Raw genomic sequence first — 24,091 nt, 5'->3', positions numbered from 1 at the left:
TCCGTCTAAGACGTTATTTATGTTTTTGGCTTTGTACCCTGAGCTAAATACAGAATGTGTAAAGACTGTTAATTAACCCTTTGAGACATGAGTTTCCCATCAATGTGTGGAACAGGAACATGTTTTTAATTAGGTAGTAAAACTCCCAGGATTTATACTCACTCAAAATTTGCTCCATAATGAAAATAAAGGGAGTACATGTTAAACGAATTAAGAGAAAAAGGGGGGGGGGGGGGGGATGGACTCTGTGTTTAAGTAAAGCTAAATTTGTGTCACACTCCCACCAAAGCCAGGAAATTCAAATTTGAGGCCAGTGGTATGTTATTAATCCAAGATATTTTAATGAAAATGATCAGTGTTAGATACAGTTTTTCTCACTTGAAAAGACAGCCTCTTAGTCTTTATCTTTTCTCTAACATTTTTGGTAAGATCTGTTCATGCTCTTAGGAATTCTCCAGGATGCTCAGTATTCTCCTGATACGGTGAATCAGACAGTCAATTAAAGAAGGAGCTCTCTGTAAAGCTGAGCTTGGCTCAAGTCCAGCAAAATGTTTGAGCACTTGTCTAACATAAAGCAAGTGAATAGTCCTGTTGAAACCAATGGAATTAGTTGCATAACTAAAGTTAGCCACACACTTAAATACATTAGTGAATTGTGGCCTAAAGAAACACGCTGGCTGTTTAATGATAAAATGGGGCATTGGTCTTGTGATGTGCCATAGCCTGCCATAACCCAAAAACAACAGAATACTTCAGTGGGGATGTAATCTTACTTGTAGTATTATTTCAATCCTTAGTTAAACTTTACAGAGAGATTTTAATATTGATACATGTAATAAAACATGCTATAAATAAAAAGTTACCAAAGCACAGGGCTTGTGTTCTTATTCTGCTGTATTTGCTACTCAGTCATTTCAATTTTAAATCAGAAATTCCAGAAATGCCTAATTCAAGCAAAGGTCTTAAGGGTCTGGAAAATATCATGTTTTAAATAAAAGCTTGTTTAAGTTACACAAGCACAAGGGAGGGAAAGCAGTTCAAACTGGGAAGCCTGTTTGTTTTTCTTTGTGCATGTTTAACTTAAAATTAAACACAATCTATTTCTCTTTTTTTCTTTCTTTTTTTTTTATTTTAAAGGATTTTGATGAAACCCTTCACACTCCTATATCATATCTTTGAGTGCCAGGTTTCAGTCTAAGTGAATTTTTGTGGACAAGTGATAAAACAATAAAAATAATAATTCAAAGTAAATGTCTTCAGACCAGCTGAAAAGAGCTTCACCTGTGTAACTGTTGGTCCAGAGAAGCTCTGTGGGCTTTCTGTTTGGTAGAGTGCCATGGATAATTTTTACTCTTCCCTGGAAAAAACTTCCTCCCACCTTCCCGTGTCCTTTGTAACAATCCTTGTCAGAAGCAGGGCCTGATCCTGCTGGCTTCATAGGAAAACAGAGCCACTGCTTAGAGAGGGTTTGCAGTCCAGACCCTGTAAAAATTAAAAGAACAAAACCTGAAATTCAGCCAATCGGCTTGACCATTATCTTGTTCCTAGCGCAGTTATTTGCACCTATGCTAACTGGGTATAAATTGATGACATTCATATTTTGTTTAACCTTGTATTTCATCCAAGAGCTGGTGTAAATGAGCCCTCAAACTGAAAAGCAATGAATAACCACGTTCATAGGGTAGGCAAGGAATATCTTTGGAGGATTATCGCTCCATGAGATTTAAGGTACAGTTTCAAATATACTTAGTTAAATAGGCATGAGGTAGCATGGCTTTCAAAAGTAGCACCCCGTCCTCTGCCTTCTGCCACAAAGTTTCCCACGAAGCCACCCAAACAGCCACACTGACACGATGGATGCAGTGTTGGGGCTAAGAAGCTGGGGACAGGGGCAGGGGCAGGCCGCGGTCACTGCTCAGCTGAAGAGCTGGTGTAAACTAACTGTAGGTGAAACACCAGCTTTAGAGGGTAAAACTGCTGTAGCAATGGTTGACCACAGAAGTGCAACTTGGACGAATTAAAATCTTAAAAGTCGAACAAATTGCAATTCAGACTATGTGCAGTAAGCACGTTTAATGCTTTCATATTAAAAAATACTATTTTTTATACTTTTATATTAAATAAGATCCCCACATGTTTGGCAGCAAAGTGTACGTATAGCTCTGTACATGCCCACTTGAGACCTTCAGATCCCTCAGTATGTTGTTTTTCTGTGCATCACCTGAGATATTCAAGTGCACAGAACTGGCACTGCACTCTAGCACTGAAAGACCTGCACTTCTGCACTGGGGTTATGAATAAATAAATGAGCGTCAGGTTGGAAATTGGGATAATACCTCTCTTATTTCAAGGTAATTGCCTATTGTGATAGTTTCATCACTTCAGTGCTTCCTTCTGCTCTGCTTTCTGGCTCCCTACCTTCTACTGTACTTCGGGGTGCTCTGATGAGAGCAGATCTGGTGACTCACTTCTGTTGTTTTCCCTTCTGGCTGCTCTTTGGCCTGATGCTCAGGCTTGCAGTCCCATTAGCCTCATCTGGTTTTTCTCTGATCCCTTGACCGAACTGATTCAGTTTGCTAACACAGAAGAAAAGTATTTGGTGGTTGGGGTTTTTTTCCTGAGTTAGTGTTTTTTTTAATTTAATGTCCTGGGTCCTTTCTCAGAAGGACTGGATGAATATACAGTCATTAGGACTCCTAAGCAATGTGCTAAGAGGAGTAAGAATTTTAACATGTCTTAATACATCAATGAGTATTTCTCTGATGGTTGGTACTTCAATTATCTTCTGTGTTGCAGATATTTCTATTCTGGGTTTAAATATCAAAACTTTTTAGCTAATGTGATACTTTAAGAGGAACACCTGAGTTTGAGTTGTACAAGTAATTAAGCATTTAAAACACCTGAGCTTCCTCCTCCCCCTCCAAGGTCTTTTATGTTCCATAGTCATGTAGGCTTGCTCCAAGTGAGTGCAAAGTGGGTGCAAAATGCTACCTCATCAACTGGTAATGTTTTACAAATGTGTAAATGACTATACAAGCTGCAAAGCTGTGTAAAATTCAGGCTTCTTATCTTAGTTGATTGGGGAGAAGCTATTACACTTTTTAGAAGACCTCTTGCAGGCTGCTCCTCTTTCTTCACCTTCAAGCAGTTCTTTCCTTGCTTCAGCGCTTCTCGTAAGGCAGCAGTGATGCTAAAGGTCAACGGGGAAAATGGAGAGAAGGTAGGATGTATGCTATGGGCTTGTATGCTGTTCTATATTTACTTAAAATAGCCAGGAATCGCTGAAAAAGCTACAGTACAGCAAAGGGGATTATAAATCAGGATTCTTCACACTGTATCTACCTGTTGTGCTTGTTTATACATTAAAAGTCTAAAGTGTTTTGCTAGTTATTGTGGTATAATGGGCAAAGGAGCACAGTACAGCTATTTGCTGAAACATATTGATTGTTCTCCCCTCTCTTTGTTATCTCTGACACTGGAAAATCAGAGGTGGCTGCACAACTGAAATCTGACCATTTGTGGCTTTCAGATCCTGGCAATGAATAAGCAAAGCAAATAATGTTTGGGGGTTTTGGGTCTGTTTGCTTTCTGTTGAGAAAGCTGGTATCAACATACAAGTGCACGATCTCATTTTTGCTGTGTTTTTCTGGGGCACAACTGGGCCAAAACATTTTGCTTAGTTTTAGAGCATAAGTGGACTATAACAGTACATTGCTATGGTTGGCTGGGCTCTGTGGGCAATATAGTGTCCTGACTTTATTCTCTGCTTCTCCTATCTTACCATATTACCTCTGTTCTTATACATTTCATATGTATCATGTTCACAGACCTATACTACTGGTGTAACCTGTTTCCTGGTACTAATTATTTCTTGCTTTCAATTTGATAGGATCAAAGCATTCTAATATAACTCAAATATTATTTGTGGAAACACAAGGAAAGAGTAATTCTATACTCTGTCTATCATAGTAAAAAATTGCCTACGGAAGTTGTGTAGAAAAATCTTGTGTAAAAGGGTCATCTTTGAACTTTGTCGGTTAATAAGTTATGTATCTTGGTAGAGAACAAGCCTCTTGGATAATTGGGACTTAAGAGGATGTTTAAACACTGGAGCAGTTTCTCAGAAATGTAGTGAAATCCCTGTCCTTGGAGGCTAGGTAATTAAAACTTTACTGGTACTTACTGGTCTGATGTAACTCGTAAGCTGGCTCTGCTTTGACCGAGGGCTTGAAGCAGACAAAGAGAAATCTGTCCTAGTCTCAGTTATTTTGTGTTTCTATGTTTTCTGAGATGTGCTCTACATCTGCAGCCTGCCCTCTTAAGTCACAGGTTAATCTTTTGGCTTAGAGGAGTAGAGTCTATAAGCTTTGATACCCAGGCAGTGACAATTTTTCAGTGACATGTTAAATTACCTCAACAGGTGACCAGATACTGACATTTCTGTGCTGCAATATGTGTAGCTGGTGTATTTTGGTGGTGCTATCACACAAAAGGCAGAGAACTACGTGCAATGAGCATGAAGACCCGTATGTAATTCTGAAGTTAGACTGTTTCATGCATGTGAGTGGTCAACTGATCGCTCACCCACCTGCCACTCTCATTGCTTGCTAGGTCTGTATCCATCTACGGAAGAGATCTTCTAGCTCTGAAAATTCTTCATCCCAGTGTTATTTTGTGAAGGGTATATAACTATATAATATTTCATTAACTCCATGAAAGGAAAAAATCACTTGTATCAGATACGTTTGAAAAATATTTCTTGTGGAGAAAGCAAAGCTGATATGTTGCCTTTCTTGTAGCAACTGAACCAGTAGGCTGTTTGAAACATTATTTGCAAAGTAAATGAATTATTATAAAGATATCTCAGACAATATGTCATTCACTACTGTTTTCATGTATTTTATCTCTGTGTCTATATGGCAACAGAAAAATAACTCAAAATAGGTCACTCATCATGTGAAATTAGAATTCCAGTGCAGTGCTCAGGGGCATTTGAGCTACTTGGTATGCAGAGGTGTCTAAGAACCAAGTGTGGGCTATACTTCCTATAGATCTCCAAGACAAACTACATGCTATGTAGAGTTTATTCATTTATTATAGTGGTGCGTGGAAAGGCTAAGTCTATACTAGGAAACTCAACAGGTCCTGCTCATAGCCTTGAGCACTCTTCTGCAGGTGCCCCATACTGTTTTAATTGTTAGCATGTTTCCTGGCATGATTTTGATCCATGCCATCTGGCAGTCTCCTAGGAAGTCCTTGGGCAAGCTCCAAGGAACAGCATAGGCCAGGGGCAACACCCAACAGACAGTGAGACAAGGGCACACGTTTAGGGTAGGGGGGAGAGTTTAGCTATATTGAAGGTGAACTGTGTCCTGCTGCTTGCCCCTGTGGCCTTTGGTGCTCTTGAGGCTCCTTCAGTAGACTAGACAAAACACTTTGGATTTTGCTCTGAAAAAAATCACTTTATACTTGAAAACTGTCCAGCATGAACTAAATTTTCCTCTCAGTTGTCCTAATCTCCTTTGAGGCCAGCTCTGTACGAGGGATGTCTGCCAGCATAGCTGTGTCAGTCTGTATACAAATAGGTGTGAGTCCTGACCAGCACAGCGATCCCAGCTGAACTGTCCAATAGAGCCATGGCTGCCCTGTCAAATTATTCTTTAACACTATAGCTGATTTAGTTTTGTCAAAACATTGGGCACAGCTTATAAAGGTGTTCATACTATATTTGAGAGTGCTGTGTTCCTGTACTGGCAGCGCTGCAGCTCAGGACGCAGCCTCGGGCAGAGCATGATCCAAAGATTAAAGTGATATGACTGGCCTACAAGGTGGTTTGCAGGTGAGCTCGGTTACCCACCATCCACCCCCTGGCAGATTCTACAAGCAAACATTCATTACCCCTGCAAGCTCACTGCGTAGCTTTTTGCATACTTATTTCTCCCATACAAGCAGGAGCATGTTGTATATTGACTCAGTTGCTGGAGTGAAATTCTGTTTGAACTTTTTTCCAATCCAAATTTGAAAACATAACTAACTGAAAACATAGTTCTTGGTCTAAAGGAAAAGCAGCTGCAGTTATGCAATTTTTTTTTTTCAATGTCATGCCAAAAAGGTCTGCAAAGACCTGTGTGGGAGAGGAACTGTAAAGTTTCCCATTTAATCATTAATAGGAACTGTTTTTGTTGGTGGCTGGTACACTGCTGAAAACTGGCAGGGCAAATCTATTTTTGCGCTCTGTGGACCAAACTCAGCTGTGGGATAAGGAGACTGAAATTCCACTGAAGATTATAGGAATGGTGTAGAAGTATTTTTACCCTAACCGTAGGGGGGAGAGAAATACTTGTGTTGCCCAAACCTTAGCACAAAGGCAGGGATATCTTACTTAAGACTGAAAGTCAGTGTCTCCTTTGTTGAAGTTGATTCGTCAAAGCACTCTTCTTTGCTAGAGTCCATAACAAATCTTCCTCCTTACCTATGACGTAAAGGACTTAGCAGGACAGTTAGTGCTGATCAGGTTATTGTGCTATCTGATTCTGTGCACCTACTCCATGGTGCTAGCCACTAGCCTGCTGTTTTCTGCTCATAAAAGTGGGTGCTCAGACTGTGGTTTAAAGTTGAAAAATTAGTGACCCAGCTGTAGTAATGCCCGGGGGTTAGAAAGCATGGAAATGTGTATGTGATTTGACGATAAAGTATGTCAAAGATGTATTGTTTGTAGAGGTCTGTGGGTATGGGAGGAGGTATTAGCTGTGATTCATGGTTTATTTATCCTTCTCTACTCATGAAGTCTCATAATCACTACTTATTAATTATTATAGTCTTTTTCCTGAAACAACCTTCATAGACCAGATAGATGTCTGAAACTTTAAGGAAGTTTTGCATCCTCACATGAACTGCTTAGCTGCATCATACCTTACAGTGGGAGGATTGCATTTGTAGTTCATCAGCATTCAAAAGGAGGTTAGGGAAGAAACTGGGTCTCAGAGAAGAGAAGCTTCTATCAATCAGTCCTGAGCTGACAGCAGGACTAAAAATGCTCCATTGTAAGTTAGCGCATGCCCTGTTTCAAGCAGCAACGCTGTAGCGAAAGAAAATATTTTAGCTCCCGTGCTGTTCCACCCTTGAGTAATGTCCTCTGTTCCCTAACCCCTATAAGAAAGAGGCTCGGTGAGGTTACACCAGAGTAGCCTTTCCCAACTGGAAGGTTTTGCTATACTAGGAAAATCTTTTGCTGCCCCTGTGGGCAGTTTTTTGCTGCCCCTGTGGGCAGTTTTTAGACACCATAATGCATCTAGAGCACTGTCTGTTGAAACTGCAAGGCAGTGTCAATCGCAACAAGGATAACGGACTTTGCTTTCCTCGCGGGTGCCTCTCCTCAGACATGCATGCCCTGTCTTCCTGCATGAGGCTGGATCTAAGGAGGTATGTTCAGGAACCTCAGGAGGGACTTCAAGAAGGGATCCACCTGGTTTGAGTCTGCATTGCCACCCCTCCCAGGTCCTCACAGGATGACTAGATCCATTTTAAACATTAATAGTCTTTCTTTGGAAGGAAGGGAGTTGGGGAAGTAATATGACATAGGGTGGGATGGAGTACATGTAGTTTGGAGGTCCAGGGCTGGGGCAGGATGTGACAACAGCTGAGACTTAAGCCAGTCATTTCACTGCTTGCATGTAGTGGCAAAAAAAAAAAAAGTAAGGCTAGCATAGCTGCAAGTGCTTGTCTTGGGACTTTTTGGCAGGAATAGGAGGAAGCACGTTTATGAAAGCAAGGTATTGTGAGACAAGCAAGAAGAGCGCATTAGCCCATGTCATGAACTACACATGTCTCATTTTTATTTCCCCAGATTCAGTGTTTGGATCTAATGTTTCTGTCTTGCCAAGCTTTTGTCTTTAGTATTTTGGATTTGTGAAATTATGGCAGCGAGAGCCAGCTCTGAATGTGCAGTCTGGCTAGACTGCTGGATGAAGGAGTGGCATATAATTCAGTAACAAAAACATTGTACTAGAGTTTCTTTTGAGTTTGTTTCGGAGGAAGCATCATCGTGGACAAAGATCTTGCTGGCAAGACTTCTCATTTTGTTAAGGCTGTCTGCCCTTTACATGTCTCTTCTCCTCTGGATGGCAGCACTATCGAGGTATCTTTGTTTGTCTAGGAGTACGGGTGACAGGATAGATTAGAAAGCTGTTTCTGTTAATTGTTGGAATTCATTCTTATGGCAGCAAAGTGAAAAGCGATGGGTAATTTCCCTTTCACATAGATTTTCTTTAAGGATTAAGCTCACTCTTTTGAGTATGGGTGAAGAATGGTGCAAACATAAAGTAAAATATTAAAGTTTCTACATAATTTGCTCAAACTTGCTGCTTTTGTAGTCTAACTGATTAATATTTATGCAGATTATAGAACCAAATCGTAGATCATTATACTTACTATATGTATATAAAATGCACACTCCTAAATGGGCTCTTTACATCTGCAGTGTGATAAAACAGAATAAATGTAAACATAAAGTATGCTTCTTGAGTCTATGCAAGTAAACAGAACCTAGAGAGATCTCAAAAGACATGTACAGGTGAAAATGCAGATGAACTTGGACCTTACTGTACCACTTTTTTATCACCCTGCTTTTCTTTGACACAAGCCAAAAATAATATAACATTTTTCATGAGTCTGAAAGTAGAAATTTTTGCTGGAGTTATGATTCATTTACAGCCATAGTTAGATGGCAGGAAAGGCTGTCTGTGAGCCACATGCGAACTGAGTTGGTTTTCTATACACGCATACATATGTTCATACATTCCCTATACAAAGGCGCATTTACAAAATGTGTGTGGAGAGTGCGTGCACATGCATGCGCCTATAATAACTGATGTAATACTTGCTTTGGCAGTGGACAGAGACAGGATAACGGAATGGTATTCTAGGCCCACTTTTAGTCCAAGTTTCTGCTTATTAGAGTAGACCTAGTGCAACCTATCTACTGTATAAAAGCACAAGTATTGGGACCTGGAGGAACTGTTCGAATAGATCCTTCGTTCCTTTTGCTTCACCTTCAATTAGTAGCTCTAACAGGAATCCCACTCGCAAGGTCCTAAGGGACAAATGCACTGCAGGACTGCTGTTAGTAACAGCACTTGTATCGAGCCAATGAACGCAAAGATTATAAGGTTGGTGTAAGACAGAAATAATGACATAAAGTGCTGTCTTTGTTTCCCAAACCAAGATCCCCAGCTGTGCTCTGTTCGCACAGGCCTCCTAAAAGTGGCCACGGGAGGAAGATACAGCTCGGGTTAGAAGAGCAGTCAATATGCACAGACTTATTTTTAAACCAGTCAGGTTATTTAATCATTTTACTCATAGGTAAAAATTGACTTCATTTAGTCAGGTGAAAAATGGCTGAGATGCGTGAGGCTTGAGAGAAAGGAAAACAAGCTTGAAGACTGGAGAGTACTAACTAGAAGTCACTTTCTGTGGCTCACTCTTCGCAGCTGGACTGCATTTCCCATAATATACTATGTCTGTAGGATTTCCATCATCCACCACTTATGATTCAGCTAAAGGGAAGAGTGTGGAGGTCACTGGAGGTGAAATCTAGTATGGAGCCAGCCCATGGAGGCGAACAGAAAGAGACATCCAATCTATAGTTTTCCATGAATCATTGTGGCATCTCAGTCAGGGGCAAATTATTGCTGAACTGACCCGAGATAAATTGTTGCTTCTTGACAGCTGAAATATCTTGACCTGGATTCACCTAAAACTGCATATATTGTTAAAATTTTCCTGGTGGACAGTCAAAAATATAATATTTCCTGTAAATAATAAGAGTGTTTAAATGGAAAACTGCCTCTCAGGTACTGTCACTTTCCACCTATTCTATCTAGTTCTTTCTGCATGGGATATTTAAATTGCTGAATATTATTTTAACTAATGAAAAGGATATGTAAATAATGCAAAGAAATTACCAAAAGAGGTTAAAGAGATTTTTTTTTTTTATAATTGGCCATACTGTTCTAACCTTTTTTAGGTCTTCTCTGCGGTTCTCCCCACATGGTGCCAACTGTTTGCTTGCGTGTATTTTTAACACAATAGACATGCCGATAAAGGTACAAATACTAATATGTATGCTTACAAAGATTTTTTTTTTTCTCCAGATGTCTTTGCTATGCTGTCTATAGGCCAAACTATGTATCACTTATTTACAATATTGAGCACTTACTAATAGAAATACTCAGAAGATTTAGTGAAGTTGCTCATGTGATTAACAGCCATGAAGAGAGGAAAAAATAACACTTAGAACTACTCTTTCCTGTTTTGTTTTGAGGCTTTTTTTCTTCTATTAACTGAAATATAAATGCAAATCCTGAATGAGGTTGCTTGTTTTCACCCTTGAAGGGTGAAGCTGATTCCTTGAGCCAAGGCACACCTCTTTTTTTAAATGGCCCAAGTTGATTAAGCCTTTTGTTTCTCTATTTTTAAGGAGCAATTTCTTGTAATTTTAATTTTTTTTTTTAAGACCACCTCTGGCATCAAATCTCTGCTTTAAAAAAGTTCAGTTGTTGGTTTGGCAAACCTCAAGCAGGTCTGTTTGGACAGAAATAGCTTTTTTTAATAAGGAAATGAGCTGAAGTAAGATGAATATAAATAAGTGTGTACATAAAAATAGAGCTATTGTTGGTCTATGTCTGGATAGTTCTCTCATTTGGGCATTTAATCTCTCTGGCCAGTTTTTGATGGCTCACTTATTTGGACAACCCCAGGCTGAAAAAGACCTAGATCCCAGGTTTCCACTTCCCAGGGTAATGCTCCAACCACCGAGTTATTACATTAAACATGGCTTGTGGTACCAAATGTCATTTAAAAGGGTAACCTCTGCTTGAGTCTTTGAAAAACAAGGCAGAGTCTTTTGTGAAGAGGTGTCCCAGGTTGCTGATCTGAAATAGGGAAAGATAACCTCGCTGTAGCAAGGAATGAAGGGCAGAAGCCCTGGGAGGCATAAATATCTGGGGCAATGCCTTGCATTCAGCATTTTCTCTTGGGTGGTTTCAAGTAGCTGCATGCTGAGCACGCTTATGTCAGTTGTGTCTCCTTGTTCAAAGGCTGCTTTAGCTTCTATACTGAGGCTCCTAACTCTCATTAACTGTATAGAAATCTGAGAGACCTCCAGCCTCTGGATGCCACAGGGAGGTAGGCAATATGCCATTTTATTTTAATTGCATCTGGCTATAAATGACTTTGGAACAGGCTCTCAACTGATTTTGTGCTCTTCACTTCCAAGAAAATCCCAGCCATGATGAAGCATTTGTCGGGTCAATCTCATAATTTGACAGTGAAGATATTAAACTGGAACAAATTTAGCTAGTGTCTTTAATTTTCTATCTTGAAACGATTTCCTTAGAAAACTTCTCTCTGATGGAATGTGAGGGTTTCTTTACAAATGTATCTTTCTATAGTGAGCAACATTTTCATGTAGAAGGCAAGAGACAGGAAAAAGGAAAGGTTGTCCTTTTTAAAACGTACCTGTCGTGTTAGTGACATGTAAATCAAGGGGCTGATATTAATTTCAGAGCCTTCAAGAAAGGCTCAGTGGATTGTATCCATTACTGCCCATGGCCCTGGTTCAACTTTTATAGAAGTCAATAGGCGTCCTGGCTGTTTCCTCCCATAGCTGTTTGGATCAGGCCCAAGGCAAACAAGAATATCCGTGGGGAGATGCTACAAACAGTAAAATTTAAAAGAAAAAAAAGTTGAGCAGCATCTGGTGGGTGCTAGCAAGAATGCCCGACATGAGTATAGCATAAACTAAACAATGGTTTTGTGCCTGCAACTTATTTAAAGAATATTACACTTCCTGGTTTTTCAAACTGAAATTCATAGAGTGGAGATAAGGTTAAATACCTCACGCAAAACCTTTTCTTCCGTCTGCTGAGCTGCGGTTTGCGAGTGAAGCCTGGCTGCCAGTGCTGCAGGTACTGTGGAGGGGCGGCGGGGGCCATGCCGCCCACTGGGATGTCACCTCCCGCCTTCCCTGGTCCCACCAAAGCCCAGCTCCCTGTCAGGGAGACTGGCAAGAAGAGGGGAAAAAAAGTCAACCAATTTCTTCAGAGGTGCTTTGTGTGAGGGCCCGTCTTCCCCGTGTGCAGGCTCGCACAAAAAGGGCTCAGAAAGGAGGGTGACCTCCTGATCCCCAGCAATGGCCAAAAAATAGATGAGAACTAGCAGTCCCTCTGCGGGTGCGAAGTGATCCTCACCCTGTCCTTGCTGCGGTTTATTTATAGATAGTCTTATTGTTTGTATTGTCAAGAAGCAATAATTCCTAGATTATCTCTTAAGCGTCTAGAGAATAAAGATCAAATGCTGCCAAGTGTACACATGACAGATAAATGAGAGTATAACACTAGAATCCTCCTTTGTCATGGAAATTGTGTTGGTTTCCTGTTAAGAAAAAGAAAAGCAGATGTTAAAAAAAAACATAGCTGCTTGTGTGCATACTCATGCTGCATTGGGACGGCTTGGATTATAAAATGGTGAATACTCCGGGGAAGGAGGGTGGTTTTAATTTTACTTTTTTTTTTAAAAAAAAAAAAGAAATAGAGCTGCTATTCAGATGTTACTGGTAAACTAGAATATATATCACCTTCAGCTGGTTAATGGGATAGGAAATACTAACGAGGATCCTTTCTAGATGAGAGCACTCACAGTGATACTGTAAATGTCGGGCTTTTCTATCCTATAGTGGGGACTTTTTGTCATGAACAAGAACTTGGGTGGGTCAGAGCTCCCCCCCGGATTCCCTCCAGCTGGCAGCCGATCTCTGCTATCCCACGACAGCTTCTTGAGAAACGAATCGGTTGTGACTTTCCTTACAATGTCATTTCAAGGTGGAAGGCAGGGAGAGGGAAGGGATTAAAGTCTGCAAGGAGGGGAAGGCAGGTTGCTGCTTTCAGGGTGCCTCTGCCATGGAAAGGCTCCCACCAAAGGAGACAAAACTGCTTTCTGAGCCTCTCTCCCCACCCTCTGTAGAAGTTTTGTGTGTATCAAGGAGAAAGCAAAAGAGCAGAGGCGATTAAGCGATAGGGAGGGTGTTATGGGAAAAGGCAGTGTGAAAATACATGACTATTTGTAACACTGCTTGCTCGGGTGGTTCCATGAAACACATATCTCTTCTGTGAGGGTATGAAACTGTGAGATTTAGGATATGCCAGCTGTGGTGGAAAAGGCCTGATATTCCACTCCCCCCCCCCCCCCCCCCCATTTTTCAGATGACTCTCATGATTCTTGGTCGGTCTGCAGGCTTTTTAATGACCTGTTGCTACAGTGCTGCTTCCTGTTTATACAGTATGTTGACATATTGGAAGTTTGAAAGACTGCCCTGTCTTCCCTGTAATTGATATTAAATATATATGCATACTATACATATATATGTATACAGGCTCTTAACAGGAAATGGGCAGGGTTGAGGCAGGCTTCAGCTTTTGCCATGGGAGCAATCTTCCAGGCAGGGAGAAGGAGCTCCCCCGGAGCGTAACTGCCTCCAGGGATGTGTCCCCCAGAGATGGAGAGGGCGATTTGGGGTGAGCAGGGAGCGACAGCAGGACCAGGACAGAGGAAGGTCAGTGCCTTCCCCCAGCGCACCACCAGTCATTCAGTAGCATCAGTGCCGCTCCGCTTTTGAAGTAACGCTGGGTCTAGCTGTGCTGTTCCAGGTTCACTGTGTGAATTTACCTTGGCCATCACATTGTGACTACTCCTAGTCTGTGTTATGCAAGGGAAATGCGTATCACAGCCAGTTGCTGAGGAGTCCCAGGGAAGGCATGAGTGCACGCTTGCTGGAGAGCTTAAACTGATATTTCTTCTTAAGCAGTTAAATGTATTAGGACTGAATGTTCCTGAGATCAAGGCTGGGGATGTGAAATACAGTCATATTTCACAACAATAATCAACATTTTCAAGAGTTTTCTAAAAGTTGAAAATATTCATTTTTTTTATTTGACATTCTCAGCTGTTGTTTTTGTATTTCTCCAAGTGTCCTCTCTTTGCCTTTTTGTTTTGCCATTTGCATTTTTTTAACAACTAGTTGCAGGGGGGTGTGTATGTATATGCAAGTTTTATATCTATAAAAATCTAGCATTGACAATCTGGCTGCAATCTCAGTGGATTCTAAGAGCAGAAGATAGACAGCTCACCCTAACAGCTTTGCTGGAGTCACTTAAATTTATAGGAAGGTGGTATCAAGTTGAGTAAATAGGTGAGGGACAGATTTTTAACACCACATGCAGCCAACTCTGCTATGAAGTACAATGCAAACTTCTTTATTTACCCTGGGAAATCTATATTTTTCCCTGTATACACGTGGATGTGTAACTTCAGCATGTACTTCCTTTTGATTCTGCTGCTTCTCTTCCTCGCTCATCGAATGTCTTCAATCCAGACAGCAAGGACAGGCAAGCTCCAGATTCCTGAATGCGATTAAAAGGTCACATCCTTTTGCAGTTGTTGCTCTTCAACTTCTAACCTCAGGATTGCAGGGGAGAGCAAGTCTTGAAATGTTCAGAGCCTTATTTTTTGGATGAGTATCCAGCAATATTTATCTGCATCATCTGATGCAAAACTGTATTGGAAAAGAAAATCTCTTTGGAGTATGTTTCCTCATGCTGTACGCTCAGAACAGAAATACTTAGTGTTTTGCTTTGGGAATTTGTGTCTACATCCATCCCAGGTGGAAACTGGAAAAAAGAGATGCATGAAAATGTGTAGGCTATTACTTGTGCTGTCTGGTGACTGAAGTGAAATTATATTGATAGCATATGGACTAAATGATCAAAGCACCCAAAGTGGTTTAGGGAATTAGATTTTTTTTTTAATTGTAGATGGCATCAGAAGAACCCCTTGGTGACAGTTGTTTCAGAGAAGTAAACTGGAGAGGCTCAGAACTTATTCTCACACCCTGAGGATTGTACGTGTTTCCACGTCATATTTAATGGACTTTGGGACAACAAAACAGAGTCTTCCCCTCTGCCGACACCAGCTCTGTGCTGTCTCTGTAACTCACCAGAGCATTTGAGCTCTGAGGACATCCGTTTGGCACACTTTGTAATTCTGAAATTCTTCGAGAGATGTAATTTTTTTGGTGTTGCTGGTTCATTTCACACAGACGAAATCACCAACCGCAGCCATGAGTCTTTTGGCACAGGAAGAAGAGACAGGTTTCCCAATGGGCTCTCGTCATGGTGCTCCTTGGTGGGTTGAAGGGTTCGTTAGCGAGGAGCTTAGCCTCTCTTCCAGGCAGCTGACGGCTGATTTAACAGTGCATTGAGTTGCTGGTTTTGAGTGGGGAAGATTATAAAACTTTCTATCTCCCAAATATGACATTCTACTAGACCTAAATATGACTAAAATCTTTTTAATACCCACTAACATCTTGGTTTGTTTTAAAGTCTTGCTGTAGGAATGTTTACCTATGGAAAAATTGCTTGTATGGGAGAAACATTTTTGCTTTTGAACAGTTACTGGGAAAATTAATTTCTTTGCATCGAAGAAAATAACAGCAGAAAGCTCCCTTTATTTTTCCCACTAGAAAAAGACTGTCTCAAAGCATCAAGAAAAATAATGGACCTTTTAGGAGGAGGCTGGGTTGAGTCTAATTTTAGATGGCTTCCCATGAGTTTTAAGCTGCCTTCTTTGTAAAAATGTTTTCTGCCTGCCCCTGCTGAGGGGAGCGGGAGCTGGACCCGGCCCTGGAGCATGCTGCGGGTCCGGCCGGCTCCTCTGGGCCGCCATGCCGGGCGGGCTGGGCCGGGAGGGTGCGGGACCCGTCCGCACCGGCCCGGTGGTGCAAACTGAGTGTCTTCTGTGGTGCCAGCCAAAAAACCTGCGTGGGTTTTGACACAAGCAAACGCTAGCAGTCGCAGGTCGCCGTTTTCAGAGCCTGCCACTAAATTCCTTGACAAGAAGGTGGCGCTGGCACTCCGAGATTGGGATTTCTTGCAGTGGGTGACTTCGCATCCACAGGGGTACCTTTTAAACAATTTCTACAGGCTGCATCAAGTGGAAAAACAACTTCCCTGCAGCTGTTTTATGTTGTTTGGGGTTTGGTTGGTGTTGGTTTTTTTCGTTCTTTTTTTTTTTTTTAAATGTTTGGCACTTGGAAATCCTGCTCCCCTGCAAACAGGGTGCTCTCTTCCCCTGTGAAATGCAGCCTCGACTAGTTCACGTCTCACACCACCTTCATTGTATCCCAGCACTAACCAGCTTCGGGAAGCTTTTGGTTACAATGGGCTCCTTTGTAAGGAGGGTGTGTGGCTTTGGGGGTAACATCTGCGAGCAGTGGTTCGTTTTGGTGGGGTGGAGGACACGGTGCCATGAGAGGGGACCCCTGTCCTGGTGTCAGCACGGGATTTTAGTCGTTTTGCTGACTTAAGCGCTCAGGGGGTAGCTTCAAACTTCACTCTATTCCCAAAGCTGCTTTTTTTTTTTGTGCCCACCCCTTGCTTGTTTGTGTCCAAGTCCGTGTGTTAGGTACAATTTTATCAAGGTGAGATGCCCCCTCTTCTCCAGGCTGCCTGTGAATGACAGGTGTTAATGAGAGTGAGTTGAATTCACTTTAGCCTTGAATGTCAAGGCATAAGAATTCATTGTCCTTTTTTCTCCCAACAGCTTAATTTTGGTGTTTAACCAGTCATTTTGGTGAGTACCAGCCATATATGTTGCAAGGCAAATGATTGCTCTTATTTGCAGTATGCTTTAGGTGTGTGTGCATGGTGTATACATAAAATACATGCTCCTGCTTGCGAGGCGCTCTAGTGTGCCAAGTATTTCTCCTTCTAAGACTGTTTGCATACTTTGCCACATACTGACTACAGCTTTCGTGCACCGTGAAATAAGTATAGGATATGAAAGGGTTAAGTCTGTATTGTCACTGGCTGTGCGAGTGGCCTGTGTGTACAGAGCTGTATCTTTTCTAGACAATTTTTTAAATAATTTAACTATGGCATTAAAAGTTCAAGTTCTTCTTAAATCCTGTTTTTTTATGTAAGGAGTCATTTAATAATAATGTGCTATCTTATCACAAATTTATCTATACTAATTTCTCTTAAGTCGGCGGGGGAGGGGTGGGAGACCTGGGGAGAAGGTGGCGTGTATGAGCTCAAGGCTGCATTTGGCAATTCGACTGAGCACTTCCTGCCAGCACAATGGTTACCCCAGTATGCAATTTGTGCAAAACGGGTAGATGATTTTCTTCATAAGCGTTAAGTACAAAGGGTACTCCATGATGCCATCTAATTGCTTAATCCCCAAGGAGTTCTTCAGGCATTTATTTAACACTAATTGCATGTGTAAATGTTCTTAATTTACAGCGTGTGAAAGTTGCAATGAATGCACACAACAGAGGATGTCAAAGTGACACTTCATGGAAAGATGCAGTTAAGGCAGTGTTAAGTTACTTCTAAATAGGATTAATCATTTATTAAAGTTCAAAGCTCATCAGAGCACAGGAACAAGCATACGATGACTTGTTATTGTTCAGAAGTAACTTGTGGAGGGGAGTCACGCCTGTAAAATTTCTATGATATAACTTAGTACATTGCAGTAAATGATGAACTTAAAGACTTAAAAAGCTAAGCAGGGCAAACGATTCAGCACAAGGCAAAGAACTTGGCTTGGCAACCGTTGCACAAAGCCTGCTTGGGCTGTTAATTAGTGCTTGCATTGTAATAGTGCCGTGGAGGCCCAGGCACTGTACAGAGCTGGGTGGGGGGTGGAGGGGAGTCCCTGCTCTAGAGCTCGCATGGCTTCGGCCCACAAGATGTGGGAACAAATCAGTCTTGCAGGGCACAGTACATCCATAAAGGTCTCGGGACAGCCGAGTGGCATTATTTGGAAAGGAACCTGCAGTCCTGATGCCCTGTCAGCTATTTCCCACCAATGGAGTCAAATCTTTTATGCTCTCTGCCATCTTGAATGTCACTGTAGATATAAGTGCAGGAACACAAATAACAGCTGGCACCTGAGCTCTCAGGAAAAACTTCCAAATCCTAGGTTCTCTCTGTGCTGGATTTCACAGGGCAAAGTAGCTCAGGAAATCGTAGAAAGAAAATTATACTTTTTGTGACATAATTATATGCTCTAGAAACATAATTGCCCACGAGCCCTACTTTGTGGTGCATACTGCTCAGGCATACAGAAGTAGCTTCGAAGAGGCGGGGGTGGAAAAATTACGTTTTATGGTATCAACCAGAGCAGAGTTGAGGAAGCCCATGTTCAGTCAGCCTGCCCACCCAGCTCAAACACAACCCTAAGTCACATACCTTTACCCTGTGTGAGATGTATCAGCTCTGGGACTTTTCTGGTTCTTCAGTGGATGCTGATACTTGTACCTGCATCTTAGTACTTTTGGAGAGGCAATAATTCCCACAGGGACATGACTGTGATAATTTGTGTGGAAAGGCAATCCAGCTAGAATTTGTCAGAATGAGTGGGAAAGATGAAGGCTTGCATGTGAATTTCCTTGTCTATCTGTGAGATGCCTTGAGCTCTTATTAGCTACAGGAATGATGCTGACTGAATACTACCTGTTTAGAGACCGGGGACTTGAGGTGTTCATTCTCTTTATTCTGAGAATTAGATAGGTGTATTCATGCATTTACATGCACTTTGTGAACGCATCTAAATCTCGCATGGTTTCATACATTCAATTTGATTATCCTTCCACCCATGAGGTATAGCATGTGATCATCTCTTCTCCAGCTGTGCAGGGCTGTGAAGGCTTTACTTTCAGACATGGCAGAAAAAGTTTAAGTGTCTCATTTGCCACAGACTTCCATGGTAAAGACCAGAGCTGCAAAAAGGGCTAAGCATCCTGTCACATTGTGTTTAGGTCTTTCCTACACAGTAGAATCCATAATATAAAATTTGTTGCCTTTAGTGCAGACAGAATTATACGTGTCCGAATGGGATCTGACAGTATTGAGGTATGGGCAAAAGTGTCATCTATAGTTCCTGGCAGGCCATGCTGAAGAGAGGCATGTGTTTTCCAATTTTGCCCCACTTATGTACTTAGAACTGAGCATTAAAGTGTTTTTTCAGCCATCTTAAAGGAGGAACATGTAAAAAGGGACAGAGGGAGAGTTAATCATATCTGAATGCCAACCAGGATTCAAGCCAGGTCTTTTGTTAGGCTAAATGGCTTCATCATCCCCATGTGAAATTGCTGAAGAGAGCTGGAGGAAGTTTATGCGTGATAAGGAAAACCTAACTTCTCTTGCATCTATCCTGGGCCCTTTGTGATTAATGGAAAGAGTCCCTTAATTCAAGCATATGCTTTTAGTCTCTAGGGGAAAAAGTGGTTGTGATTTAAAAACCACCTTCTACTCATATAGTTTAATTTCCTCTGTTTTCCTCAGATGAGACCAAAAATTGGAAGGGGTGTGGATGGCCCAAACAGTTTAGTTTAAAACAAAACAGAATGGCCACAAATCTCTGCCCTCCCTTTACGCCGAGTTGCACTGGGAGGCTTTGGCGCTCTTTGAAGGGTTGGTTTGTCTCCTCGCTTGCTGCTTGCTTTTTGGCAGGAGTGGCATGTACTGAGCTTGCTGTTACCCACAGCTTTCAGAGTAAGGAGACCACAGAGGGAGAAGCCCACATCTCACATAGTGCACTCTGCAGTCTGTGCTGAGGAAGCCCTGTAGGTGTGAAATACCAGACAAAGGCACAAACCCGCACCTCCTGTGAGGCAGGCCCTGAAAGCAAGCGGAAGGAGGACGTGGCACATTGGTGGGGCTGGCTGCCCGTGGGAGGACGTGGGGGGTCTCTGTGGGAGAAATCTGCTGCTGTGGCAGAAAACTAAAAGGCCAGTACCCTCAGATGTCTTTGTGCTAGGCCAGCTAAGGAGGAACAACTCTGCTGTTACCAGTAGGCAGAGTGGCACCAGGACACATTTAGGTAATGTCCATTTGGATGCTGTGTTTAAACTGATTAAGTTGTTCCTGAACTTTAATGGAGACCAAATTCTCACTTTCATTTCAAAAGTTCAGCCATTTGAGCTGACACAGCTCGTACTGGGCTTTGCACAGCAGAGGTGCGTGCAGGCAGCATTTGTTCCTGCCTGTGGTCTGTAAAGGCATGTGATCCATCAGTAAGAAGCAGGGAGGTACAGTGGTATTCCTGGAGGGAGAGGAGCTTGCTCTTCTGCTGGGGTGCTACTGAGCACGTTGGAGGGGATGATAGGGACTGGGGAGTCACAGTGCAGACCTGGCCAGTTCTGACTCGGAGACAGCGGTGAGGAGCAACGAGCAGACAGGTCTTAGAGTAGATGGGAGGACTCAGCAGGGGCTGGGTACTGCTGCTACTCACACGGTAACTGGGCTATGTCTAACCAAGTGCCGGTGCCAAAGGTCCCTCCTGCATGGACACAGCTGTCAAAGGAAGAGCCATGTGTAAAATCTTTCCTTTTCTGTCCTGTCTGATCTATTTATTTGGAAGGGTTTGTGCTTAAAGAGTTAACTTCCTAGATTTTATTCTATTTTTTAGTTCAAAAGCTTTTCAGTCTCTTTTGGTGAGCAAACTACAGGAGAAAGCCTAGATAGAGCTAACTCAAATGGCTGGCCCAGTGTCTCACCATAAAGTTCTGTAAGAGCAAATGTGATATGCCTCCTTGTACCCTCCTTAAAAAACCCTTCTGCTCCCAAGTGTGCATTTGTGCAAAAGCAAGCCTTTTGAAACCAGAAACCTTTTAAAAATGAATCTTACAATTAAAATAAAAATTGCTAGTGTAGAAGTAAGACACCGTTAGTAAAGACAAAACCATACCTCCTCTGGGGTGTTTATAACCTGAATGTTATGGAGAACAGAAAAGAAATCTGCCATTAGCAATATAAGCAAACTGTCTCTTGTGTCATTTGAGTACCTTATTAAAGGCTATTCTTATTGACTGGACTGGGGTTATGCCTGAGGTAAAATATGATTCGAGATAAGAAGGAATATCCAAACTCATGCCATTAATGGTTTCTAGAATTTCATCGTTACAGTGTGTGTGCTTATAATTACCCTACTGACACCCTTTAAATGTCCCCAGTAAAATGTGATATAAGCTTTTAAGGTTCCCCAAATGAACATCTAAATGGATCTATAATATAAAACTTTAAAAATAAGCGGTTTAAGAAAAGCCTTTATTTAGCATTGATTTTACTGTTGGTGGACGAGATTCTGAAGTGGACCTAGCGTTTACTGAGAATTGCTGTGCATTTTCATGGTGTTTTGGTAAACTAACACTTAAGCAACTGGTTCATTTAAAATACCTTGGTACCATACAGGTGTGTACGTTATACCAGGAGGGAAGAGGGACAAGGAGAAGGACAGTTACAGGATTTCTCTTCTCCCCTTCCTTCCCCCCTCCCTTGCCACTTCTGCTTGCCCAAGAGGAAAAAGCATCGCATTTCAGATCCTAGGAAGTCACACTTGCCCTGTTTGTTCTCTGATATAGGCCTATAAACAGAGACATTCAGTCTGTAAACAAGTCAAGCTTACAAAGTGACTGAAAGATAACAGTCCCCCATCTAACAGTGGGAGAGGAGGGAGGGAGCAGGGGGAGGGATGATAGAGAGGCTGCAATAAAAACAGGAAGGTCTCTGTTGGTCCTCTTGAAGTTAGTGGTTAAAAACATCAAAGCGTGGTGTGTGTGTGTGTGTTTTTTTTTTCAACCAGACTGCTGTGTCACTTTATAATTCTTCATAAAACAACCATCCAGCCACTAACATACTGCAACTGTTAGTGTGAGCTGTGCTTTGATTTAGAGGAACTGTGTCCAGCTCCAGGCATGTTAAGCTAAGGAATCTCTTGTAGGTTTACTTGGCATGCTGTGTGCCATTGAAGAAACTGTAACTTTTGAGAGCTGCTAATTGCAAGCTGTTCACGATTTTTTTCCTTTCATTAAAAAAACAACTCACAAACAAATTGTACTCTCCTTCTCTCTTGCTCCCAAACCCCAAATCATTTTCCCAGACTCTGAAGTCTTCAGAATTTCCTACATTGAAATTTTAAGTGAAAAACAAGGTGGCAATGGAAAGGAAGGAAAAACAACTATACCATATATATCAAAGCAAAAATGTACATATACTCAGCTCAGTTCTAAGAAATATAAATTATTCAACAGTTGCTTCAGCAGAGAGGTATTTTTAAAGTTTGAAGCCAGCAGAGTGCATCAGTTCTCTTAGACGGGGGAAGGTATTTTGTTCTCTGAAAATAAGAGATTCGGAGAATTGCGTGGAGCTCTCGTCTGCCCTTGGAAAAGCAGCCAAATAAAGATAGGTGGGAAGAGAAGCAATGAAGGGCGGGAGCCTTTAAAGTGGGAAGAGGAGCAGCATTGTTCTGGGAGGGGAATAGTGAACTTTCATGCCAACAGTGTTAGAAGTTTCTCTCCAGTGTACTGCACAGACAAACCACTCTGATTTATTATTGCTCAAAAAGCTGACTTACACTGAACAGCATTTGTTTTTAGCTTTAGCATAGGAAGAAGAGAGCAGTAACAATTCTGTAGATGGAGAGAGCAGTCAGACCAGAGCCAGCCTTTGGCCTGTACTAGAGCAGCCTGGTTTGGGGTTGGAGGCTAGATTTTTAGCAGTTTTCCTCCAAGGGAACAGCCACTGTAAGACTTCCCACTACTGTAGTGAGTAGTTGTGTAACTCTCTCCCTGCCGAAACCAGGGCAGAGGGGCTGCTGCAGTTGAGAGGAGGAGTGGAGGCAAATGTTCTAGGTGGGGGAGATGGTTGGTGCTGATATGCTCCCTTACCAGATATGATAGGTAAAATTTCATGTCTAGATGATGATTTAAATTTCCTCCAGCTGTGAATCAGGATTTTAGCCTTGATCCTTCACTACTGATCAAAGCTAGCAAGCACTCACGAAGCTGCAGTAGAGATTTTAAATGGAGGTCAGCAGTGCAGGGCTCATTCGGGGGACGTATTTTCTGTGGGCTTCCATGTACAGGCAGAATTTGAACAGGCCACCAGTTTCATCCACAAATTGAAACACACCTGCATATTTCTCTTCTCTGGCATATCTTAATGATACACATAGTCAAGTACTTAGATGGATAACTAGCGTGATTTCTGTAAGCCATTTCTAAAGGGTCTCTTTTTTTTTAATTGTGGGCACATCTTTGCATGTACTTCTACTGAAGGGAAAATTTGTTCTTCCTTGTAGTTTTTAACAACTGAAAAAATAAATAGAAGGCAACTTAAACTTAGACATCTCTTCAGGTGAACCTGTATTTCTATAATGTGCTGATGCTTACTTCCAAAATATATATTCATTTTTTATCAGTTGTTCATATATTATCAGCTGTTCTAAAAATGTGTGCTCCATATAATACCACTAATAGTAATCAGCGATAATAATGTGAATGCATGTTTTGTCTTTAGCACAGAATAAATCAGAAGACCTGCAAAGTTATTAGGTAAAATCACTTATGAGTGGTAATATACTAAAAGAAAGAGCTGCAGTCATTCTCTGTCCAAACTTCCATTCATATCAGCTTAAATTGAGACTTTGCTTTTAACTGATGGGGTATGTGCCTAAAGTGCTACACGGGCCCTTAAAGGTGAACGTGCACACACCCACCCAGACAAACATATGTAAAAAAATTAGGTAAATAAATGTAGGTTAAAGAGCATGCCTTTTTGGGAACCTCAAAAGGCTTAAGTATTGGTTCTTCAAAAAGTTGTATGTAATGGCTACCTGCTACAGACCACGGCTTGGCTACAGTTCCCTCAAGAGTTCCCTTAGAGTCCCTTGCAACCTTTTGCAAAAATATCAGTGTCTTGGTTACATCCCAATCGATGTAGAAGTTCACTCGTATAACAAAGAGAAGAACTTGTCATCGCTGGCTAGTCCAGTGGCAGGAGCTCATCATGAGAGATCGTGGAAACTTTTTGAGTACAAGCCTAATTTTTGAACACGTACATGTAGTTATGTTTTAGAAACTTACTCAAGCCCACATCATTGCTCAAAGGGGCTGGTGGAAAATGAGAACTAAGGTTGCCTGGCAATTTAGAGGTTTGTTTTTTTCTCCGCTGTAGAAGTTTGCTGGCAGGGTGAA

The 24,091-nt window shown here is 41.7% G+C and overlaps 1 long non-coding RNA gene across 1 annotated transcript in view; it reads left to right on the top strand.

Annotated features, from left to right (window-relative positions):
* LOC143158478 (uncharacterized) overlaps positions 1-16,684 on the top strand; it is a 265,171-nt gene extending 248,487 nt beyond the window's left edge. The window contains exon 4 of the long non-coding RNA XR_012995010.1: positions 16,654-16,684. This is a non-coding gene — a long non-coding RNA (uncharacterized LOC143158478). The remainder of the gene's footprint in view (positions 1-16,653) is intronic.
* Positions 16,685-24,091: the final 7,407 nt, after the last annotated feature.

Source organism: Aptenodytes patagonicus, chromosome 3 (genome assembly GCF_965638725.1).
Source record: "Aptenodytes patagonicus chromosome 3, bAptPat1.pri.cur, whole genome shotgun sequence".
In the NCBI taxonomy this organism is placed as follows: domain Eukaryota; kingdom Metazoa; phylum Chordata; class Aves; order Sphenisciformes; family Spheniscidae; genus Aptenodytes; species Aptenodytes patagonicus.
This window is presented reverse-complemented; position numbering and strand designations above follow the sequence as displayed.